This window comes from Dipodomys merriami, unplaced genomic scaffold (genome assembly GCF_024711535.1).
Source record: "Dipodomys merriami isolate MVZ:Mamm:240054 unplaced genomic scaffold, mDipMer1.0.p SCAF_4, whole genome shotgun sequence".
Taxonomy (NCBI): Eukaryota; Metazoa; Chordata; class Mammalia; order Rodentia; family Heteromyidae; genus Dipodomys; species Dipodomys merriami.
Genome location: NW_027205603.1, coordinates 82,451,657 through 82,475,462, shown reverse-complemented (window position 1 = coordinate 82,475,462; position 23,806 = coordinate 82,451,657). Strand labels below are relative to the sequence as shown.

Here is a 23,806-nt window from a genome sequence, read left to right as displayed (position 1 = left end):
TCCTTCTCTATTGACAGACCACATGCCTAGATACAAGACTTGACCCCCAGCAAATAATGCATACTACATGTATCAGTTTGATAGACTCCATAACAAAGCACTACAGATTAGGTGGATCAAGTACAGAAACTTAGTCTCTCATAGCTCTGGCAGCAAGAAGTTCAAGATCTGGGTGTCAGTAAGGTTGATTCCTTTAGAGGACTCTTGTTTCGGCCTGTAAATAGCTGTCCCTTTGCCATGCGCCTGGTCTTCCCACTGCATATGTCTGTGACCTCATCTCCTTTTCAAGGAACACCAGTCATATGGGATTAAGGTCTATTTGATGAACTTATTTCATTTTCATTGCCCCTTTCAAGATACTATCTCCAACTACAGTCACATTCTGAAGTACTGGGCATCAAGACTTCAATGTAAGAATTTTGGAGAAACACAATTCAGTTGTACACTGGATTAATGAAGACCAGAATTTCTTTTAAGTTTTGCAAATTGTTACTATAAAGGTGAGGTAAACAGAATTAGTTACATAAATCAGGTAATGAATGCATTTCTTTTTGGACAGTGTCACCTTTCCCTCACTCTCTCCCAGTTTTTCCTATCTGTCCTTACCCACAAGTTGTATAGTTCATTTTCAACAGAATGTCTAGTGAGTACCACTGCTACATTTGTTCATCTGTAGTCCCTCCATTTCTGTGCCTCCCCCTTACCCTCCCAAAGACAGATAAACAAACAAACAAGAAGAAAATAAAACAAAAATAGCAACAAAGAAAAAAATCTCATTTACACTTCCTGGAGTTTACTTTGATGATTATTATTTTATTTTTATTTTTAAATTTTTATTTATTTATTTTTTTGTCAGTTTTGGGGCCTGACCTCTGGACCTGGGCACTGTGCCTCAGCTCTTCAGCTCAAGGCTAGCATTCTACTACTTGAGCCACAGCACCACTTCTGGCTTTTTCTGCTTATGTGGTGCTGAGGAATTGAACCCAGGGCCTTATGCATACAAGGCAAGCGCTCTACCAGGCAAGCCACCCTCCCAGCCTGATAAATATTATTTCATATGATGAGATGCACATAGGCATTGTACCTTCATATTCCTCTCCTAAGAGTACCCTCCTTTGGGAAGACCAGAATTTTTAAAGGAGCTATAGGTTATTCATCTTTACAATATTTAATTTAAAATGAGAGAAGCTATAGAGAAGTAAACAGTACACTGTACTTACATAATGAAAACCTACAGTTCTGCTCTCTGATGAGAAAAGAGCAGGGATTTCTGCTTCAGTATCCACTGAAGGCTCCATACATGCAAAGCCTGTATGTGGCTGGAAGGACAGAAGTGAGCTGGGAGCAGAAGTTGAGCAGCTTTGAGAGCCATATTGTGGAACCCAAAGTGACTTAACAGCAGTGGAAAAAGACAACAAAAGATTAAGTTGGAAACAGTGACCATTTCAGCTGTGTAGAAGATGCCCCATAAAGGGAGAGAAAGCTTTGCTCTAAGGTCACTACTGGTAATGGGAGTGACTGCCTACTTGGTCAGGTGGAGGCTTTTTCTGAAGCAAAAATCAGCGGTTCTGATGAGCAAAGTTCAGGAATTAATAATGTCTGTGAGATATTAATGTGGAAAACCAGTCCAGTACCATTTTATTTTTTTTTTCCTGATGCCATTTTCTTAAGGAAAGCTACAGGCATTGTGGCTTCAATGCAACATCTAAGTACACAGCTAGAAAGGCATGTCAAAAAGAAAGAAGCCAAAGGAACTCCACACAAGTATAGAAAATCAGAAGTGAGAAATGGTACAGAGAAAAAAGGAAGTTTTTCTGAAGAAAGGTGTTTGTCTTCGGGGAAAAAATGATGTAAAAAAGCACAAGTAGAAGAAAAGTCAAAGAGAGTACGGCATCTAATCATCAGGCACTCAACACACTTCACTGTACATATTTGCTTATCTGACCTACACTCCCAGGAAGCTACTCTCATGTGAGGATTATTTCCCCAGTGTCTGGTATATCAGTTGCACACCAGGTGCTCAAATGATGTCAAGGCACAAGTGAATTACAAAAAGGTCAATTTATACTCTGGTGGTCTGACAGAAGGGAATAACAGAATTCTGCGAAAAATGAATAAAATTTGGAGGTAAAAGAATAGAGAAACTGGACATTGGTAGCTCACACCTGTAATACCCTTAGAAGGCTGAGATATGAGCTAGACTGAGAAGGGAAAGCCTGTGAGACTTATCACCAATTAACCACCAAAAAGCCAGAAGTGGAGATGTGGCTCAAGTGGTAGAGTACCACCCTTGAGTGATAAAGTTTAGGGGCCCTTATTTCAAGACTCATTACTGGCACAAAAAGCAAGGGGGAGCTAGAAAACAGATCATGGGAAAGGAAGAGCTAAAGAGTTGTGTTTAGCTGGGCGCTGGTGACTTATGCTTCAGGAGGATGAGATCTAAAGACTGCAGTTTGAAGTCAGCCCAGGCAAGAAAATCCACAAGACCCCGATTTCCAAATAGTCACCAGAAAACTGGAAGTGGCACTGTGACTCAATGTGGTAGACCACTAGCATTGAGCAAAAAGGTCAGGAACCATGCCTAGATTGAGTTCAAGCCCCACTACCAACAGAGAAAGAAAAAAAGTGTGTGTGTGTGTGGGGGGGAGATAAAAAGAGTTGTTTATTTGCCTTTTTTTTTGGGGGGGGGTCCGGTCGTGGGGCCTGAACTCTGGGCCTGGGCGCTGTCCCTCAGCTCTTCAGCTCAAGGCTAGTGCTCTACCACTTGAGCCACAGCGCCACTTCTGGCTTTTATCTTTTTGCTTATGTGGTGCTGAGGAATCGAACCCAGGGCCTCATGCATGCAAGGGAAGCGCTCTACCACTGAGCCACCTTCCCAGCCCCCAAGAGTTGTTTGTTTGCATAGCGGAAAATAGTAGTTTGAAGTCAAGCTGATAGGATAGAGAAGCACAACCTGCGGGAGCAGGGACCTGGGTCCATTCTGGGTTGTGGATCTTAGGGCAGTCCTACCTTAACTTCTGCAAACAAGTATATTATAACTGGCATGTAGTAGTTTTAAGAACTTTAACATGTTTGTGGATAGAGAGAACCAATGAGGAAACAAATCAGAACCACTAATAGAAAGCAAGAAACAGATTTCATGTGGGAAAATCAAGTACTATAAAGACTACAGCTCACAAAGCAGAACAATATTCTTTATCAGGCATCATAAATGCCCATGGAGCTAGACAAGCTCCTGAGGAAGGTCCCAGTTGCAGTAGATGGCAAGCAAAAGCTGCTATTCAGATCCTTATGAATGATACTGGACTGAGCCCAGGTCTCTAGGGAAAACTTAGAAATCCAGAACTTAGAAATGAGATATTTTCTAAGCTTTATAAACAATGTATAGTGTTAAAAAATGCATCAACCAGAAGACTATTAGTTTGAACCCTCTGGTTCAATACAAACAATATTTTTAAAGTATTTTTGTATTTACAATACTTAAAGGCTACTCTAATACCCAGAAATTACTTCTTTAGGGATGAAGTAAGTGTGTGTGTGTGTGTGTGTGTGTGTGTGTGTGTGTGTGTGTGTGTGTGTGTGTGTGTGTGTGTGTGTTTTAGGGATGAAGTAAGTGTGTGTGTGTGTGCGTGTGTGTGTGTGTGTGCGTGTGTGTGTGTGTGTGTGTGTGTGTGTGTGTGTGTGCTGAGCCAGGCTTATAAATGTTAGGCAAGTGCTCTATTACTGAGCTATCCAGCCACTGATCCTTTCATGTAGGACAGTAATAGAAAAAGATACATATGGAGAAGAGAAAGAAACATGAGTTCCATTTTGGCCTGTTAATTCAAGACACTAACCATCATAAACTTGGGCTTTTGGCTTTGAAGTAAAAAAATAACCCCGTGCTATTGATTGAATGATCTTAGAAAAGCCACTAAATGCATCTAATTCTGGTTTCCCCTCCTAGAAATAGAAAATAAGAATAGCATTCACTATATGGCTGAGAGAAGTAGGCAGAATGAAGCAATAAAGTACTCAGCTGCCAGACAGAGTGCTCCATAATAAATAGCTGTTACTGTCATTATTATCATTATATAGATCTTCAAGTTGTAGTTAAGTGAGACTGACATGAATATACCAAAGGGAGGAATCCATGTATAGATTTCAACAGATATGATGGTAATGAATAAGATCACCAAGGAGATTGAATAAATGGAAACAACATAAAAAAACTAAGTTAGAATTATAGAGAAAACCACAATTAAGTGACAGCTAGAAATGTCAAAAAAAAAAAAAAGAAAAATTACTAGATTTAAGAAGAAAGTGAGGTTAAGTGAAACGAAGATTGAGAAGTGTCCATCAGCCTCAGTTTGAGACACCAAGAACAGAGAAATGCATAAGGGGTACTCTAAACATCCAGAGCTTTGTGTAATTGTTTTACAAAATGGGAAAGAAACTGGAAAAACCACACATGACCCCAAGAGTTCCATAGATTTTTCAACAAACTGCTCAGTTTCAGCTCAAAATCACTTCTGAATATTTCGCTTCATTTAATTGAAACTCAACACCATCCTGGTCCTATGTCCACAAAGGGCAGGTGATCAATGACTTTACTATTAACTACCTTTGGCCTCCTGTGGCTATGGTCCTCCAAACCAATCTAATTTAGGAGGAAATATGGTAAAAATAAAAGGCAGAACTCTATCCTCACCCATCCCAATCCATATATGACTTTCACTACGCTTTAGCATAAATATTAAATAGTTATACATTTCTTTCACACAACACCATACAGTACATACATATGTAATTACTCAAAAGTGTGTCATTATATTGCCACAGGGCAAAGTCAAGGTCTCCGCCTCCAATTACCATTATTGCCTTACAGCCATCATTTCACTGGGAGGGGAGATCACAGGAAAGAAGGATATTAATGGTCTGAGTCATTTACACACCTTTTGAATCATGTGAGAATCTAGTATAAAATTAGCCATTTCTGTAACTAAACCAAGACCCAATGGAATTACTCTGCCACAGTCTCAATAAAGATGCGTAGCTTCCAAAATAACTTAACAATAACTTAATAACTTAAAAGTAACTTAATGATTTACCTATTGCAAACCAGATAGTCTTTTGAAGTTTATTATGGTGGAGCAATCGGATAAGGAGAGTGACAGAGGGAGGAGGTTGATCAGGATATTGCATATAACTGTGGAAATGTCACAATCAAATCCTAGTTTTTTAATACTTACTTTTTTATTGTTTTATATTTTTGTTAATGTTAAGTATTTGAACAAGGGAGTTACTATTCAACAAATCAGTTTATAAGTACAATGCATCTTGATCGAATCACCCCTTTCATTGTTGTACACTATCCCTCCAACCCAACCTCTCCCCTCAATTTTCTTAGTTTCATAGGATATACACTGAACATTATGGCTGCATTTGCTCCCTTTTCTCTCTTTTCCTCTAGTGCCCTTCCTTGAACCTCTCCCCACACAACTTTCAAGTGCCAGTTTCCTGGTATTCATTTTGTTGGAATGTAAGTTTTTCTAAGGAATTACATAGTTTGAATTTGCCCCTTCAATAATACATTCCATACACTTGCCTATAACACTGTCTGTGTTTGGCTTTCAATTCTAGAAGTCAGGTTACATCTTGATCAATGTCACTCCTTCATTGTTCTCCCCCAACTTTCCTCATCTTATCCCTACCTTCAAACTACACAGTTCAATTTTTACATAATGTACACTGTATATAAAGACTGCATTTATTCACCCTTCTTCTCCCTATTTGTATGCCACCATCTCTCAGTGCCCCAACACATTTCAGCTTCCTGATACAGTATTTATATTACTAAACGTTTTGTTAGTAGTTCAAAGGAGTTATACCACTGGACTCCTTCCCTAAGTAGAAATCCCATTGTTTGTATACCGATTTTTTAAAAAGCTTATTATGGCACATGCTAGGGATAATCAATTTGCTTTGTATTCTATTTGGTAAATATTCCAATTTCTAATTCATAGTCAGCTTGATATGAGGCTTTGGGACCTGATTTCAGGCTAGATAACTGGAGAAAATTGCCTCAATTTGTCTTAGAACACTCATTCAATAAATATTTACTGAGTCCCAATTGGGTGCTGGGCATTATGCTAAACACTGAAACGTTTATAGAAGCTGGCCCACATTTATGACACATCACCAACCCAACTGGTCATGCTCAGGGTAAATTTATATAGGCCAACCCTGTCTCCACCTTATACACAGGAAAAAGGCTTGGTAAAGTTTTTATTAAAAGGCATGTCCAGACTGAGAATCATTATGCTTTCACTGGGTCTAACCTAATTGCCTGTACATATGACACAATCTATATTTTCTTCAGTCTTTACTATACACTTCCTTCCCCTGTTTAAAAATCACACACATTAATGATGACCAGCATGGACTATACCCCTTCATCTCATGCCAGTTTCTGTTGCTATTGCACAATGTACACTGAACTCTGGTGGAACAAATTAGTTATAGTTCAGTGTATTTCCTAGTCCTATTATTTAGTGTGGATCTGACTTCTGACACTGAAAAAAGAATACTTCCTTATGGAACATTATGACACATCAAGTGGACTTTGAAGTTTGCCAAGATGTTGTATACCACCATTGAGCAAGCCAGACATGGAAATACCTTTTCTCCTTCAAATCTTTCAGAAAAATTTTCCATCCAATTTGTTTTTTTTTTTCTTTTGTTTTGTGCTGGTACTGGGGCTTGAACTTCAGACCTAGTACTAATCCTTACATTTTCCCAATCATATATGGTACTCTACCACTGGAGCCCTAACTCCAGTCTCAAAAATAAATGTGAAAATGAATTAAGGTAAACATGTGCTAGACTGTTAATTGTCTAGTACTTAAGGGATAAGTCCTATTAGGCCAGATAGTTGCCCAACAGATGGCAGATGAATGAGATAATCTGCCATCAATTTGCATCTGTTATCAAACACTTTATGCTGTTGAAAATAACTCCAATAAATTGCTCATGGCACTAAGCTCTCTCCAAAGCTAAAATAATACCTATTCATACAAAATACAGCCATAGGACTCATATCAGGTGAGAAGAAAACAAATCAATAATAGTACCTCTCTGGGTTGTCTGTTTCGCTTTGTTTTGGCAGAATTCATATAAACACACATTGTTTGTTCATTTTTATTCATTTTCAGTAAATATTTACTGAATGTCTACCATACACAGACACTGTGCTAGATATCAGAGATTCACTAAGACACTGATTTAGTTGGTACCTTTTCCTTTCTTGAGATTTAAGAACTAGTGAGGTAAACAAGTAATATTCAACTAGTCTAATAGATATCATGAACCATGGCAGTTAAGTGCTTGGAAAGCAACATACTAAATGTTAAAAGAGCTTAATGACAGATATTTCACAATCTTTTTTTTTTTTAATTTGCGCCAGTACTTGGGATTGAACTCAGGGTCTCATGCTACTACTTTTTCATTAATGTCTAGAGCTCTACCACTTGAGCCACACCTCAAGTGCTAGTTAACTGCAGGTGAGAGTTTCTGATTTGTTTTCCCAAGCTGACTTTGAACTGTAATCCTCATATCGCAGCCTCCTGAGTAATAAGGAATATAGCTTCTGGTACTCAGCTCACAAGCTATCTTGTTAGGTGCTTGGTTGAGGCATAGGTCGCTGCCAGGGCAGGGTAAGTATTATTAACATACTCTTTGTACTTGAATAGACCTTTCTTCTGAGAAGTTCAAACCTTATATCTAAAGTTTCACTGTCTCAATCTCCTAAGTAAGAGGAAAGGGCAGCTTTCAGTAGTTACACCTATTACCCAAAGTCATGATTAATCAGACACAGAAGGGCTCCAATTCATTTAAACCCCTTTTCATCTTCAGTTTATGAAAACATAAAGTATTTGAGACAAATATCCCAACCTGCAGTAGTTACTTGTGAGTTCTTATGTGACAGGCACTTACTCTCATTTTGAGAGTGCCTTTCCTCATCACCATGCCTTTTGCCATCCACAGAATGACCATTTTCACCATCATGGTATCTCACTTGAGATGTACAGTGATTTTAGAGTTGATAAAAATGCTGTCTGTCTATTGGCCTTAGCATGTTCTTCATCATGCAAAAGGACCTTTCAAAATGCTGAACTAATCTACTGAAGACTTGGGACTTCTAGAGATTAGGTAGGGCAGTATCCCCTGGATCCTTCGAGCCAGTGAATGACAGATGACACTGTTTTCCCCAAAGCCTTAATGCATGGGCCTAGGAACCAAAAGACAAAAGAGGAATGAGTTTCACATCGCCTCCCCTTTATCATACCTAATGAGCAACTTGTAATTTTATTCTCCATCACAACAACTCTGGTTCTGCTGGTTGAACAGTCTCAGTAACCAAGTAAAGAATGATTTCACAAAAGACAACAATGGCTCTACTGATTTGGAAGCTCAAATTGCAACCGAGCAATTCTGGGCTCCTCATGGCATTGGACAGAGAAAAATGAGAGGTTACAGAGTTGTTTAGTGTAATAAACCTTGGCTATCAAAAGTAAGCATGATTGCTACTACACAATAAGAAAAGAGAGGCACATACATATCAGCAACCTGAGTCATCTTTTACCTTTGCCATGACTAGTGGCAGAATCAATTCCATAGAGGTAGGACCACCAACATCTCAGTTCTCTCAGGTATGAAAGATTAGGCATTACAGTCAAATTAGAAAACTTAAAATCAGCTGAGAGTTGGCAGAGGGTCAGAAATAAGAAAAAGTAGTGGAAAGAGTATAAGAAAGAGTAGTGGAAGGGCTGGGAAGTTGACTCAGTGGTAGAGTGCTTGCCTTGCATGCATGAGGCCCTGGGTTCGATTCCTCAGCACCACATAGGCAAAAAGAAAAAAGCCGGAAGTGGCGCTATGGCTCAAGTGGTAGAGCACTAGCTTTGAGTTGAAGAGCTGAGGGACAGCGCCCAGGCCCAGAGTTCAGGCCCCACAACCGGATCCCCACCCCCCACCCCCCCAAAAAAAAAGAAAGAAAGAGTAGTGGAAAAAGGAAGAAATACTGCCAGTTGAGGACCAATAATAAAAGAATCTACATGTGGGGGTTTATATGTCTTTTTTCAAAGTAAATTAAAAAATATTTTGAGATAGAAAAGGTGGCTCAGTGGCAGAGTGCTTGCCTTGCACGCATGAGGCCCTGGGTTTGATTCCTCAGCACCACATAGGCAGAAAAAACTGGAAGTGGTGCTGTGGCTCAAGTGGTAGAGCACTAGCCTTGAGCTGAAGAGCTGAGGGACAGACAGCGCCCAGGCCCAGAGTTTAAGACCCATGACCAACCAAAAAGAAAAAAAGAAGTCTCACTTACGTGCTCAGGCTGACAATGCCTGTGAGAATGAAATGAAATGAAAATGAAAAGAAGGTAGTTGTATATCTGAATAAACAGTAGTTTGGAGTTACAGCTACAAATGATATGAAAATTTATTTAGCACATAGTGATAGGAAGGCACAGGACAGCCATGACTTGGCGCAGGGATGATGTCAGGAGGGCTAGTAAGACGGAGCTAAACTTAACTTACAGGATAAGAAAGCACCAGCTAACTGAAAGAGCCCTCCAAAGTAGAAAGTGTGCTCACTAAAGCCAGAGGAAAGAAAAAAAATCATGGGGATGCCATAGACAATAGTAAATAAAAGAGACTACAGAGCTAAAAAGGAAACCAGGAATGAGGGAGGAGGGGAAAGTGGGCAAAATAATCAAATCTTCAACTATACAAAGATCTCTTAGCAGCAAGAGGCAATGAGGATGGAAATAAATGGAATCATCTTGAATTTGTAAAATTGTAAAATTTGAAGAAAAAGTATGAAGACTGAAGAACGGTAACTAGATTTCTGATGTGAGAGCTGAGCAGAAGGCACGACAAATTACAAAACCTCGGGGAATATTAAAGGGACAATTTCAAACGGTGATGTTGAAGTTGAGTTGTCTCTAGCACACCAAAATGAAAAGTACCAACTACAACATTGACTTTATGTGTTTGTTTCTCAAACAAGAAATCTTAAGTGGAAATTAAGATTTGGGATGCAGCTGCATAAAGACAGCAAAGATATGAGTATAAATGTCTTTCCTAAGGAGTATGTAGTGAGGAAGAGAAACAAAAATAGGAAAGCCAAGACAGGAAGGACCCACCAAAGACGGTGTGAAAAGCTACAAAGGCTCTTTATCAGGAGATACAAGCAGGTTCCAGGAGAACTAGGGTAGAAAGCATGAAATAAGGAATCAGTATTGCCAAAGTCTAGATGTTTCTGCTCCATCAAGTCTATGTTGAAATCCAACCCTTCACAGTGATATGATTAAAAGGTAGAACCTTTGGAAGGAGACTAGGTCACTAGGACCTGCTAGTGCAGCCTTCTAAAAAGAAGCCTTTGGGAAGCAATTTGCCCCTTTCTTCTTTTGAGGACAAAACCAGAAGAAAGTGGTCCTCATCAGACACTGAACTTGCCTCTGCCTGGACCCCCAAGCCTCCAAAAGCTGTGATTGATATGCTAACTGTCCATGGTATTTTGTCATAGCACCCTGCACAGGCTAAGACAAATATGCCTTGAGGCACAACACTTCAAAAAAGAGTAGCTGGGAAAAAAGAACCGTCTTTTTTCTTTTCTCTACTCCACTCCCAGTGTTTCCCTTCTCTGCTCTTCTCAAGGCAATTTAAGCTTAAGAAATTTCTGAGCCTGTCAGAATATAAGCATACTTAGTATTTACAGAGAATTGTTTTTGTTGCCATTTGTCATCATCAAGGGCATGTCCTGAACTCTGGGCCTGGACACTGTCCCTCAGCTCTGCAGCTCAAGGCTAGCACTCTACCACTTAAGCCACAGCGCCACTTCCGGCTTTTTTCTTTTTGCTTATGTGGTGCTGAGGAATCGAACCTAGGGCCTCATACATGCATGGAAAGCGCTCTACCACTGAGCTACCTTCCCCATCTTGCAGCTTTCTTAAGAGCAATGTAGACCCATGAGCAATCCACAGACAAGTAAATCAAGTCTAGCAGAAGTTAAGCCTATCAATTAGTGATTTCAAAAATTCTTCCAACAAGGTTTTAAATGATAAGCCTGGTAATGTTTTCAAATGAAATATTTTAAGGAGAACTTTGAACAATCAAACATAACTTCCAGCTTAGTTTCGACACAGAAGTTTCCCAAATGGCACCCCATACATACTCTCATATCAAGGATTAAAGTTTCACCTGTTCTTGTTCTCATGTCCTTAAGAGACATGGGAGCATGTGGAACTGAGAAAAATGCTGCATTTCTAATGCAGGAAACATTTGTTTCCTCAAATAAAATAAAAGAATACCTTTTAAAAGGATTATATTACCCTGAAAGGAAAAAAGTAAAAATTCAATTTTTTCAATATCTAATTTAAACTATTTTATCCCTTTAGCATAATTTTTTTCAGGGCCTCATTGTTTCAATGAACTTTGTGATTCTTCAGTCTGGATCACATTCATTTCCCTGCCTGCTTATTCTGTGTTATATCAAGTTCAAGGTTCCTAGCATTCCAAGTCCTCTATGGAAGATCCCAACTTTCTTATGCCCACTTAAATAAGCTTCTCCTTAGTATATAAATCAAAAGTGGGTAAAGACACTAAAGCTTACTTATGATGGCAATAAAACTCTGAAGGCATAATGAAAGGAGACTTCCAGCAAGAGTATGGAAAGGCACAAAATGAGAGAGGGTGAGAGGAAGGAGATACACACTTGCTGCTATCAAGAATGAGGAAGGCTGATACCCACAGCTCATGCCAATAATCCTAGCTACTCAGGAGATGTGAAGATCATGGTTCAAAGCTAGCTAGTTCAGGAAAGTCCATAAGACTCTTACTTCCAATTAAAGGCACCCCACCCCCATCCCCCAAACGCACACACACTCAAAAAGCCAGAAGTGGAGCTGTGGCTCAAATGGTAGAGTACTAACCCTGAGTGCAAAAGCTCATGGAGAGGACTCAAACCCTGAGTTCAAGCCCAGGATGGGCATAAAAAAAAAAAAAAAAGAAGAAGTAAGTATAAGGAAGCAGGGATTGTGAGGAGAGAGGAGCACTGCTGAATTTCATGGAAATCTGCTTTCTAAGCACTAAACAGGAAGCCTAGACTTGCAAGCCTGGGACCACTGGAGAATACTGCATAGTTTTACTTGGTAGCTGAGAATAAAGCTGTTTCTCTTTCATGGCCTCTGTTCCCTAGTCATACTCACACATCTCAGACGTTCTTTATAAATAAGTATAAATACTATGCCACAAAGCTAAAACACAGAATGAGGGCAATCAAGGATATGAGGCTGGACCTTTCCCCTCAGTTATTTTACCTCACCTGACCCAATAATGACTATATCCTTTACCTGCTTCATTCATTTTAGTCTAGTAGCCTATTAAATTATTTAATGCTGCCTTCTATATAATGAGTATGGCTTCATGATAATTAAAATTATTCTTCATCAGCAGATCTGTCAAATTACCTTTGCCTTCCAATTCTCCTCCAAGAATTTTTTTTTTGTTTGTTTTGTTTTTTTGGGTCCGGTCGTGGAGCCTGAACTCTGGGCCTGGGCGCTGTCTCTCAGCTCTTCAGCTCAAGGCTAGCGCTCTACCACTTGAGCCATAGCGCCACTTCCGGCTTTTTTCTTTTTGCTTATGTGGTGCTGAGGAATCGAACCCAGGGCCTCAGGCTTGCAAGGCAAGTGCTCTACCACTGAGCCACCTTCCCAGCCCTCTCCTCCAAGAATTTGACTAAATGAAAATAATTTCTATTTATTCTTATCAAGCTCAAAAAATGTAATTGTATAATCAATCAAAATAATAAAGCCAACACCTAGATACTTCATTGACAATAGAGTACCTTTTAGAATAATGTATATATTTTTCTTCTCATGACTTTGAGAAATTAAATAACATTTCTGAACTAAATACCTAACAGGTAATAAGCTGACACTAACAAGTGGAAACAGATATTACTGCAGGGTAAGTGTCCCTACTCTGAAAACCTGAAACTCAGAATGCTCCCAAATCTGAATCTTTTAAATAAGTTACATGAAAGCATAGTGAAAAATACTGCACCTGACTTCAAGTCAAATATAGTCAAATGTAGTCAAAATGTAGGTACAATAAGAATACTATATAATAAATACATAAAATATACATGAAACATGAATAAAATTTTGTATCCTGACTTTGTTTCCATCAGAGAGGTATCTTAGCATGTATATAAATATTTCAAAATCCCAAATCTGCAACACTTCTGGTTCTAAGCATTTTAGATGAGGGATACTTTACTTGACTTACATAGTATAACACACTATAAGAAATTTCATTATACTAGTAAGTTTCCAGATTTTGGTGTCTACCTTGTAGAATCTAGATCTTCTGGGATTTTCCAGCACAATTTATTCCAATGTACTCAAGAAGGTAGTAATCAATGGTAAGATACCATATTACATTGGGATGATTTTTCTGTGTGTGGCAGTCCTGGGGCTCAGGGCCTAACATTGTCCCTGAGCTTGTGTACTGAAGGCTAGTGCCCTACCTTCGAGCCACAGTTTCACTCTGGCTTTTTGTACTTAACTAGAGATAAGAGTCTCAGAGTGATCTTCAAATCTCAGCCTTCAGAGTAGCTAAGATTACAGCAGGAGCCACTAGCGGCCAGCTGATTATAAAAACCTTTATATTGTTTTTCAATTTCATTCCACATCATTCTTACTCATGGAGATTAAGAGGCAATTAATATTTTCTGAATCTCTGCTAGGAAAAGCCTATTTCTTTTGCTAGCATCATGAATTTTATTTACATTATATCATTTAATCCTGGCAAGTGTTGTATTTTGTATCATTATCTTCTTTTTACAGATATGGAAAGTGGGTGGTTTAAAAAACAATGTCATAAGTCAGTGTTACACAGTTAGGCAATGGAGAAGCAGTGATGAGGCTAGGTCTTCTGACTCCAACTATAGCATTCTTTCCACTAGTCCGTCACACATTTTTCACATGCTCCACATAATCACACATGGACCAAAGCACTCCTTTCTTCCATGGAGAAATCTCTCCATTACTGCTTCTAATAACTGAACATGATGAACAAGTCTGCAGGCTAACCTCCCAGACTAGTCAAGTGACCTGGGCAAGTCCCTTAGCAATCCAGTGCAGCAGAGAAAATAATAACCTTTCCTAATTTTGTAAGAATACTGTATTAATCAAGGAGATTGAAGATCTGAAAGGGTTTATCCTCCCTTAGTTGGGGTAAAGAGGGTTTCAGGCTCTTATTCATGGAGTCAGGTTTCTAGAGTATGAACTGATATTTACAAGCCCAATTTATACAAACATTGGACACATTTTGTGTAAGCAGAGATGGCAGAAAAGAAGCAAATTCATTATCCTTTATACAGATTTGGCTAAATCCTCCAAAATACTTTAAATAAATATCAAACTGGTAATTCATACTACCAATAGGCTTTGCTACAGCTTGAAAGAACTGAATAATAATAAATTAGTTATGGTTCAATTTTTCTTTAATTGCTAAGACTAGAAACCTAGTCACTCAAAAATGTTATTTCTGTGGGAAACTGTGTTCCATGATTCAATACAGAAATCCAAATACTAGGATGCATCTTTTCCCAGCTCCAAAGGCTAACAGGGACTCCCTTCTCATCCTCTTGACAGAATTCTAGTTTCTTTCACTGTTCAGTTCTGTGGCCATTCACACACATTCTTCGGGGAAATGGACTGCGAATATGTAATAACTACATAGCCACCTATACATTCCTTCTTGGGGAAGGGGTATGGCTCAAGTGGTAAAGTACAAGTGCAAGGCCCTGAATTCAATCCCCCATATCACGCAAAACAACAGCAACAAAAACAAAATTATATATACAATCTTGTTTTATCTACAACTGCTCAATTAAGTATGTAGAACAAATACTATTATTATCCTATTTTAGAAATGAGGAAACTGAAGTACAGAAGTTACATGACTTGTCCAAGGTCACAGCAGAAGTAGGATTCAAAGCCAGATTTATTTCTCAGTCCAATACCCTTATCAATCATATACCAACTTCATAGAAAAGGAAGGAGAGAGAAAAGGTGATTGTGGTTTATTTAGACATTTTATTTTTATACTTAGTTTTCATTAGATCTGGCCTTGTGAATTTTCATTAATTTCACTCTTTATTGTTGCCATCAGATCAGAAAGTATAAATTATTTTACTCATTATTTCCTCATTACACATAAATGTTCAACTTTAAGTGCTGCATAATAAAATGAGTCAGTAACAAAGCAAGCCTAATCTACATTAGTCACTTGTTAAACTACTACACGAGTTTCAGGCAAAACTCTTGGAGGAAAGGGGATATATAGGAATACGACTTTACCAAAAAGATAACTAGATTAAAGACAAAGGGTATATGCAATGCTTATCAATTTTTTCCTTGCAGGTTAAACTCTGGGATAGGAAGATAAATGTAAATTACTGATCACCATTATTCCAAGCTCAGATGAGTAGAGATAACGAGTTCACTAATTTAAGTGAGCATGTAGTAGACATTTGTGGAACAAGAGAAGGAAGTTAGGGCTGAGGATGACAGTCAGTGGTAGTGTGCTTACCTATCATCCAAGAGGAGGGAGGAGGTACAGGAGGAAGAAGAAAGTGATATGTTAAAAGTTAACAGGATAATACAGGAAGACTTTGCCTTTATACAGCACTGTACCTCTCAAGTACTTTCACATGTTATCTCATTTTTAAAATCAAGATATCACTCTGAGATAGGTAGGAAGTATGGGCAGATATTACTAATCTGATTTTTCAAAACAACACAGCTGAGAAACTTGCTGAAGGTCACACAACTATTCAGTTGATAGATACAGAAGAAAATTCAATAATTAAATTGGGTATTAATACCATACAATTTACTATTGTTAGGATTATATACCATACCATGTAGTAGGTACTTTAATTGCACATTCTGATTAATTCCATTACTGTTACAGAAAATGTGGAAGAATCTATTTTAATTTTATCTATATTATTTATAGTGCTTTAAGCAGTATCTCAAGAATTTCTTCCAAGAAAAACTTAGCACATGATATTTCTGATGACACTTTTTAAAAACATGGTTTAGTGATACCTTCCTTACATATCAAATTTAAATTCTGATTTTGCAAGGTGAGGATCCTGGGCACATGCAGAATTCAGTGCACAAAGAGTTCCCATTTGGTATTTTATGGGACACCTTTTGCTTCTGTTTCATATCAGGGGCTAAAATAAACCTCAGGGTGACAGAGAGCAACCTATTTGGTTTGAGAGGGCTTCTTTGTATCAACAGCATTCCAAGAACCACAAATAGCTGACGGGACTGGAAGGTAGGCATGGGAGCCTTGCAGATAGGTGGTGCCTATGGAGGGGAGGGTAGAAAGTAAGCAAGTCCAAATGTCTGGAAATCATATGTATGGTGTAATTAAACTATTAATGGCTATCCAATTTTAAGAACCCTGACTTGGCCTTTCTAAATGCCGTTTCCTAGTCAAAAACAATTCAATGATCATTTTAAGATAATATAAAATAATTATGTTAAAACTCCTAACAACTGACTGTATTACTTCAGCCCACAAAGAAATTGTAATTCAAAAAGCTCCAGTGACACTGGCAGAGAAAACCTGCCCCAGTCCCACCCATCTTCTCAATATAGCTTCCAGGTACCAGTCCTTCAGGAGAGCTTTCCTCATGTGGGCCACTCCAACCCCACCCAGAGGCTGGGCAACAGACAGGTGTCACACATGCTCCCAACGGATACTCTTCCTATTCTCCTCCTTGTCAACCACCCCACAGGATTATGCATTTGAAATGTAGCTGACAACTTTCATGGTACAGAAATACAACGTAGTTTTCCCTCCAATAAAACACCTATAAGTACCAGATACCAATAGTTTTTTTCAAATTAATGTGAATAAAAATTAAAATGACATAAAAGGATGATCCCCTAATAACCACTAATGAGTGCACGTTAAAGGGCACACTCTCTTTTTCATTGTTACACACATCAAAAAGTACAGCTGCTACCAGGGAACTTATAAACCAACTGGCTGAGTCACATTGCTCACTAGCCTGTGCTAGTTCCCTGGAAGCTACAAAATCACTCTGGCATACTGATGTACCTTTACTGATGTAAAATTAGGAGGCTGCAACTATAGAAGCTCTGAAGACTCTCAGTCCTTCCCCCAAAACATTTTCTAACTACGTTTAGGAAATTTCTGAATATCCTCTTCCTTTGGAGAATCACATTGCATAAAAGCATATTAAAGGCTTTGGAGTTCTTAAGGAAATTCTTTTCACTTAGCATTCCCCAAACTTATTTAACCACAAAATCTTATTTTCCTATTATATTTACTCACATCCTGATTAATTAGTATTACTGAGCAAACTTTTAAAAATGCTTCACTAAAGGCACATTAAGGCTCACTAAGGTGTAAATGCTTTATAATTCTGATTAAAATCCAACACTTAATACCTTAAAGCACTAAGATATATTTCTACAAATTAACCATGAAAATCAGTCTCAGTATAATGTAAGACTGAATTTTCACCTACTAGCAGCCATATTACTTGGAACCTAAGAGATTGTATATCTGATTCTTTCCTACACAGGTTACTCAATTCGCCTAACTCTAAGCTAAAAATCACAATTTTAATTTCAGGATAATTGCTCAGGGAGTTCTAAAACTCTGAAATAAGAATTCATTAATAGCAACCACAGAAATAGATACCCTTCAGGGCCAGTTAGAGAAGAGTAAGAGTTGGAGAAGAGTATGGCTTTTTTACTACTGACTTCCACAATTGGGCAATGGTTCTACAGAGGCAAGGATTCATATATAATATCTCATGCAAAAAAAATCTTCATTTCAAAATTTTATTTATGTATTTATTTTATTTATATTTTTTGAGACAAATCTACACAGTTCAGGCTGGTCTTGAACTGGCAATCCTTCTGTCTCAGCTTCCTAGGTTCTTACATTACAGGTGTGTGCTACAATGCTCATTTCATTCTGGAATGCTTAGTGTCTGGGGCAGGCAAGACAGAAGAGGGTGGGCTCCCAGGCCTTTACCACATGGCTCCAAGAGGCTCTCAATAATCTCAGTCTCCCTCTCTGCCTCTCTACCCCCCCCATCTTTCTTCCCTCTGTCTCTGTCTGTCTCTCTCTCCCTCTCTCTTTCATCATCATCATCTCATCTTCTTGCTAGTGAACTGATAATAGTAATTTCTCCCATGCTCAGCTCAGCAACCTTCTCTTTTCAAATTTTATAATCTCCAAACTACTTTCCCCTTGTCCTCTTTTGCCAATGACTCACAGTGGCTGATAGAGTGGGGTGCATTTGTATGTTCAGTCAATAAGTAGGTCGTTGTTATCTAGTAAAACATTTCCTCTGACCTACAACTTCCTTCAGGCAATAGAAAATAAATTGCTGGCTTTTTAAGAGGCTTCTCCCTAAATTTAGTTAACTAAAATGATTAGCTTCTGATTGCAAGGTAAAGGGAAAGACTGCAGTTTAAAGGACTAAGGTAGCTTAAAAGATAAATACAAAGCTTACCAGTTGCTGAGAGGAGGGTGGAGGACACAGGGAAGTGATATGACAAAAACAGACTAAACTAGTTGCATAATGACAGTGCTGAAGTAAACTATACCTTTGACCCACCTTGGACTTTTATAATAACTCAGATTGTGCTGGTTTAAACACCTTATATGAAGTATATTTCTACTAAGCCTCAACATGTTAATTACAAAAAGCAGATAACATTTCAGGTTAGTAAAACCAGTGTGTAACCTAGAGCATACCTGTGTATCCACAAGATTTATAAGAAAATTAGAACCTAATGGTGTAGTTAAAAAAGTTCTCTCTCTCTCTCTCTCTCCTCTCTCTCTCTCTCTGTCTCTCTCTGTCTCTCTCTGTCTCTCTCTCTCCTCTCTCTCTCTCTCTCTCTCTCTCTCTCTCTCTCTCTCTCTCTCTCTCGGCTCTTTGTAAAAATGTTATTAAACAATGACTTAGAAATAAAAACAACTGGGCTGGGAAAGTGGCTCAGTGGTAGTGCTTGCATGCATGAGACATGAGGCCCTGAGTTCAATTCCTCAGCACCACATATGCAAAAAGAAAAAAAGCCGGAAGTGGTGCTGTGGTTCAAGTGGTAGAGCACTAGCCTTGAGCTGAAGAGCTGAGGGACAGCGCCCAGGCCCAGAGTTCAGGCCCCATGACCGGACCCCAAAAAAAAAAAAAAGAAATAAAAACAACTCTGTGCCTGCAATCTGATATAAATGCTTTATATCATGCTTTATACCATACGATCTACAAAAGAGAGTTGTATAGAAAAATTGAAGGAAATACTTTCCGCAAAAGTTACCTATGACATTGCCCACGTTGAGATTCATTTGACTTTCATCTGACACATCCCTTTCTCAAGGAGGAAATCTCCCAGTCCATGCAAAACATGTCCCTTGAGTTAGCAACTCTCCTTGAATGCCTTCTTTCCCCTTGTATTATACACAACATTAATTAAATATTTGTATTGCTCTTTGTTAAATGTTTGGCTCCCATTCTAGACCTTTTAACATTTGAGGGTGAAGGTCATGTGGGTCTTGATGACTGGCTTCCTATTTCCTGCACCTAGAAGTGCTTACTACATAGATGTCTTATAAATATTTATTCAATAGACTTCTGGGAACAAAAAGCCAGCCAATGGTGTCCCCTCAATTTACCCAAATAATAGGAGCTTAGAAAATAAGGAAAGGAACATGAAGCTACCGGAAGTTTAATGCTAAGAACATCACTCTGGTCTCAACATAAAACTGAGAAAGCAATCTTTTCCCAGCAGTTAACAATGATGAAAGAAATAACTCTGAGACATATGCTAGTTATTGCAAATAAGGGAAACCATGGGACCTATGTTTCTTTGGGCCTGACTTACTTCACTTAATAAAATTTTTTCCAAGTCTTTCCCTCCCCCACGGTACCACTGAACAGCTTTCAGAACATTTCCAGTTCACATAGAACTTCCTGAGATCTATGTGAAACTTATAGAGTACATAACCCATTCATCCTGAATGTTTTTTTGTAAATGTATGTCTTAGAGACTATCTGGGATATTTTTAGTGCTTATTGCAACTTTGCTCTTTGAACAAACTTGCAGACCAAACTCTTAATTAACTCTTTTCTTTTTAAGTTTCAGAGCACTGAAATGAATACTGACTCCTAATCAAATCTGCAGGCATTATGGAATATAGTAGCCTATTTTCTTAAAGAACAAAAAAAAGTAATCTGAGATCTGCTCACTGCCAAAGGGACTTCCCAGGGAATTGCTGGTAAATTAATCCAGACCTCTAAATTTCTAAAGTAAACTTCCAAAACTCTTTCAGAGATATACTACCAGAATTCTATGAAGATCAGAGTAGAAGAAAAGTTTATTCAAATAATAAATTGAATATTCTTAGGCGAAAAGCAGCTTTGGGGAGGAGTAGTAGGTACTAACCATAAAAATGTAGTTTTTTTTATTAACTTTCTATGACTAGGAGAAAATTCATAATCAGAAATGACACAGGGTAAAGCAGAATTTGAGCAAATGCTACCATAACAGAAATGTTGGAGCTGCTAAAATCTGTAACAGAGAAGTTTAAGTGTGATTCTTGCAGATGCCATTATCTGCCTTCTTTCTTAATACCCAAACTTCTGTATTTTAGAGACCATGAACACCTTACATTGTAACTTAAAGAGCTTATACTTATATCTGTAAGATTCTCAAATTCCAGAGTAGAAACAAAGTACATTTTAACAAATCACTTGTTTTACCTTTCCAAAGAGTAATGTTTGGAAATCTGGCTTTGCAATAATGTGTTATCTCACAACTTCATCAAATTTTATGAATGCCCAAGTGTTTTGATACATTATCTAATCTAATTCACATACTCGTCTTATGAAATAGGCAAGTCAAAAATTTTACAGATGAAGAATATGAGGCTCCAAAAGATTAAGTTCCTTGACTAAAAATCATAACGTAGAATTAGGGCTTCAATAGCTTCTGACTCCTAGATCAATGCTATACTAAAGCACTCAGACATCTTGGCACCTCTGAGCTGTTTTCATTCCATGTATCTCACCAAAGCAAACAGGAAAATAGTAACTTCATGAAGGTCATGTAGAACACTTCCCTCAGAAACCTTTATAAAAATTATAATTTACTACTTTACATATCAAGTTACAAAGGTGGTATAATTTGGCATCAGAAAAAAGAGAAAAAAAGTTTCTCCTCTTATGAAAGACCAAAAGTCTTGTTGACAAGCATCAGAAACTAAATCCATTTACTCCATAATGCAGTATGAGGTATGGGCTGAAAATAGGATAAAACTCAAATTATAATCTTTCCTACCGCGTTGAATAAGAATACTTGGTAACTCTTCAAGCAATTCATTAACTACTGAATGTGGCAAAAGTGAGGATTTCTTTCTTTCTTTTTTTTTTTGGTCGGTCGTGGGGCTTGTACTCTGGGCCTGGGCATTGTCCCTGCACTCTTCAGCTCAAGACTAACACTCTACCACCTGAGCCACAGCGCCACTTCCAGTTTTCTAGTGGTTTAGATAAGAGTCTCACGGACTTTCCTGCCTGGGCTGGCTTTGAACTGGATCCTCAGATCTCAACCTCCTGAGTAGCAGGATTACAGGTGTGAGCCACTGGCGCCCAGCTGGATTTCTTTTTTTTTTTTAATGCATTTTTTATGTCATTGTAAAGGTGATGTACAGAGAGGTTACCATAACATAAGTCAGATAAAGAGTATATTTCTTTTTAGACAATGTCACTCCTTTCCTCATTCTTTCCTAGTTTTTCCCTCTGGTCCCCACTCACTAGTTGTTTAGTTCATTTTCAACATAGTATCTAGTGAGTAACACACTGCAACTTTGCCGTTTTGCTTTTCTTTTTTCTTCTTTTTTTTGTCAGTCATGGGGCCTAGCTGCTGTCCCTGAGCTCTCCAGCTGAAGAAGGACACTCTACCACTTGAGCCACAGCACCACTTCTGGTTTTCTGGTGGTTAACTGGAGATAAGAGTCTCACAGACTTTCCTGCCTGGGCTGGCTTTGAACCACGATCCTCAGATCTCAGCCTCCTGAGTAGCTAGGATTAGAGGCATGAGCCACTGGCACTCAGCTCACTTGCATTTTTTTCACCTTGTCCTTCCATTTCTATGCCCCCCACCCTTTACCTTCCCAAAGACAAATAAGCAACACAAAAAAGTAAAAAATAGCAACAAGGAAGAAAAAAAACCTCGTCTCCATTTCCTGGAGTTCATTTTGATGAATATTATTTTAGATGATCATATGTACCTAGGTATTGTGCCTTTGTGTTCCTCTCCTAAAAATATCCTTCTTTGGTCTTACCGTGTGTGAATGCCTAGAGCCTTGTATAATTTATCATGATTTCTTTGTATACTTTTTTTTTTTTAATGAGTGGATAGGTTGCTTTCAAGAGTAGAGTTTAATTCTTATTGTAAAACTATGTATCTGTGAATCTTAAATTTTAGTAAGAAAAAAAACCTAAAAAAGTCTTATTTTTCTTATCAATAATATGTATTTTGCTAATATATTTATACTGTATAAAGTTAAAGGCTGTTATCAGATACCCTTTATAGAATATAAGGGTCAAAGAAAGATTGAGCCATATGATGGCCTGATTCTGATCTTCGGTAGCGAATACTTTATTCTATAAGTCAGCTATGTTCTTTCAAATCAGGGGTATTCAACTTCAGAGACATATTAGAATAAATTTTTTAAAAGACTGATATTCTAATCCTGTTCCTGATCATTCTCCAGATCTGTGTAAGTAAGAATACTCAGAGTAAGAACTGGCTAGAATTAAAAAATTAAAAAATGCTAGTCTAGATTGAACACACCTATAATCTGAGAATTTGGGAGGCAGAAGCAGAATCATGAATTCAAATCTGAGATATGTAATGAGACCTTGTCCCTAAAACAAAAATCTGTACTATGTGTTTTGCTATCATTTTAAAATAGGTTATCTTGGGGCTGGGAAGTTGGCTCAGTGGTAGAAGCGCTTGCCTTGCAAGCCTGAGGCCCTGGGTTCGATTCCTCAGCACCACATAAGCAAAAAGGAAAAAAAGCCGGAAGTGGGGCTGTGGCTCAAGTGGTAGAGTGCTAGCCTTGAGCTGAAGAGCTGAGGGACAGCGCCCAGGCCCAGAGTTCAGGCCCCACGACTGGACCCAAAAAAAAAAAAATAAATAAAATAAAATAGGTTATCTTTCCTAAAGAAGAAACACTTATAGGACTGGGGCAAAAGAAACATTAGAATTTAAAATAGGAATGAGTGTTTTTACTTGGATATAAACTGATGTTAGTCACCGATACTACATTTAATAAATACTATCCATTAAAAAAAAAACCTGGAAAGCCTCATGTAAGTATATAATGTTCTGCTTATTAGCTTAAGTATAAGACAATAGTTAAAATTTTATTTTTCCCTGAACAGTAGCTGATCTTACTAAATAACCAATTTTTGGAGATTTCCCATAGCTATCAGTAAGAAAACATAAATAAAGAAACCAGAAGTACAAGACACCCTATTACACAGGTATATGAAATCAGTTCAACAGGGAGTTTCCACTGTTCACAGGACAAAGGACTTCTCAGAAACATTACTGTAATCCTATTGCTCATTTCTTACTCAACTCAGTATTCTAAAAGGATATTGCTGTTCCCACCTTAACTGCCTCCTCTGTTGTTCCTGT

The 23,806-nt window shown here is 38.2% G+C and overlaps 1 protein-coding gene across 3 annotated transcripts in view; it reads right to left on the bottom strand.

The window, feature by feature from the left end:
• The window catches only part of Nsmce2 (NSE2 (MMS21) homolog, SMC5-SMC6 complex SUMO ligase), a 206,795-nt gene that overhangs the window by 135,255 nt on the left and 47,734 nt on the right, over nt 1-23,806 (bottom strand). The window lies entirely within an intron of this gene.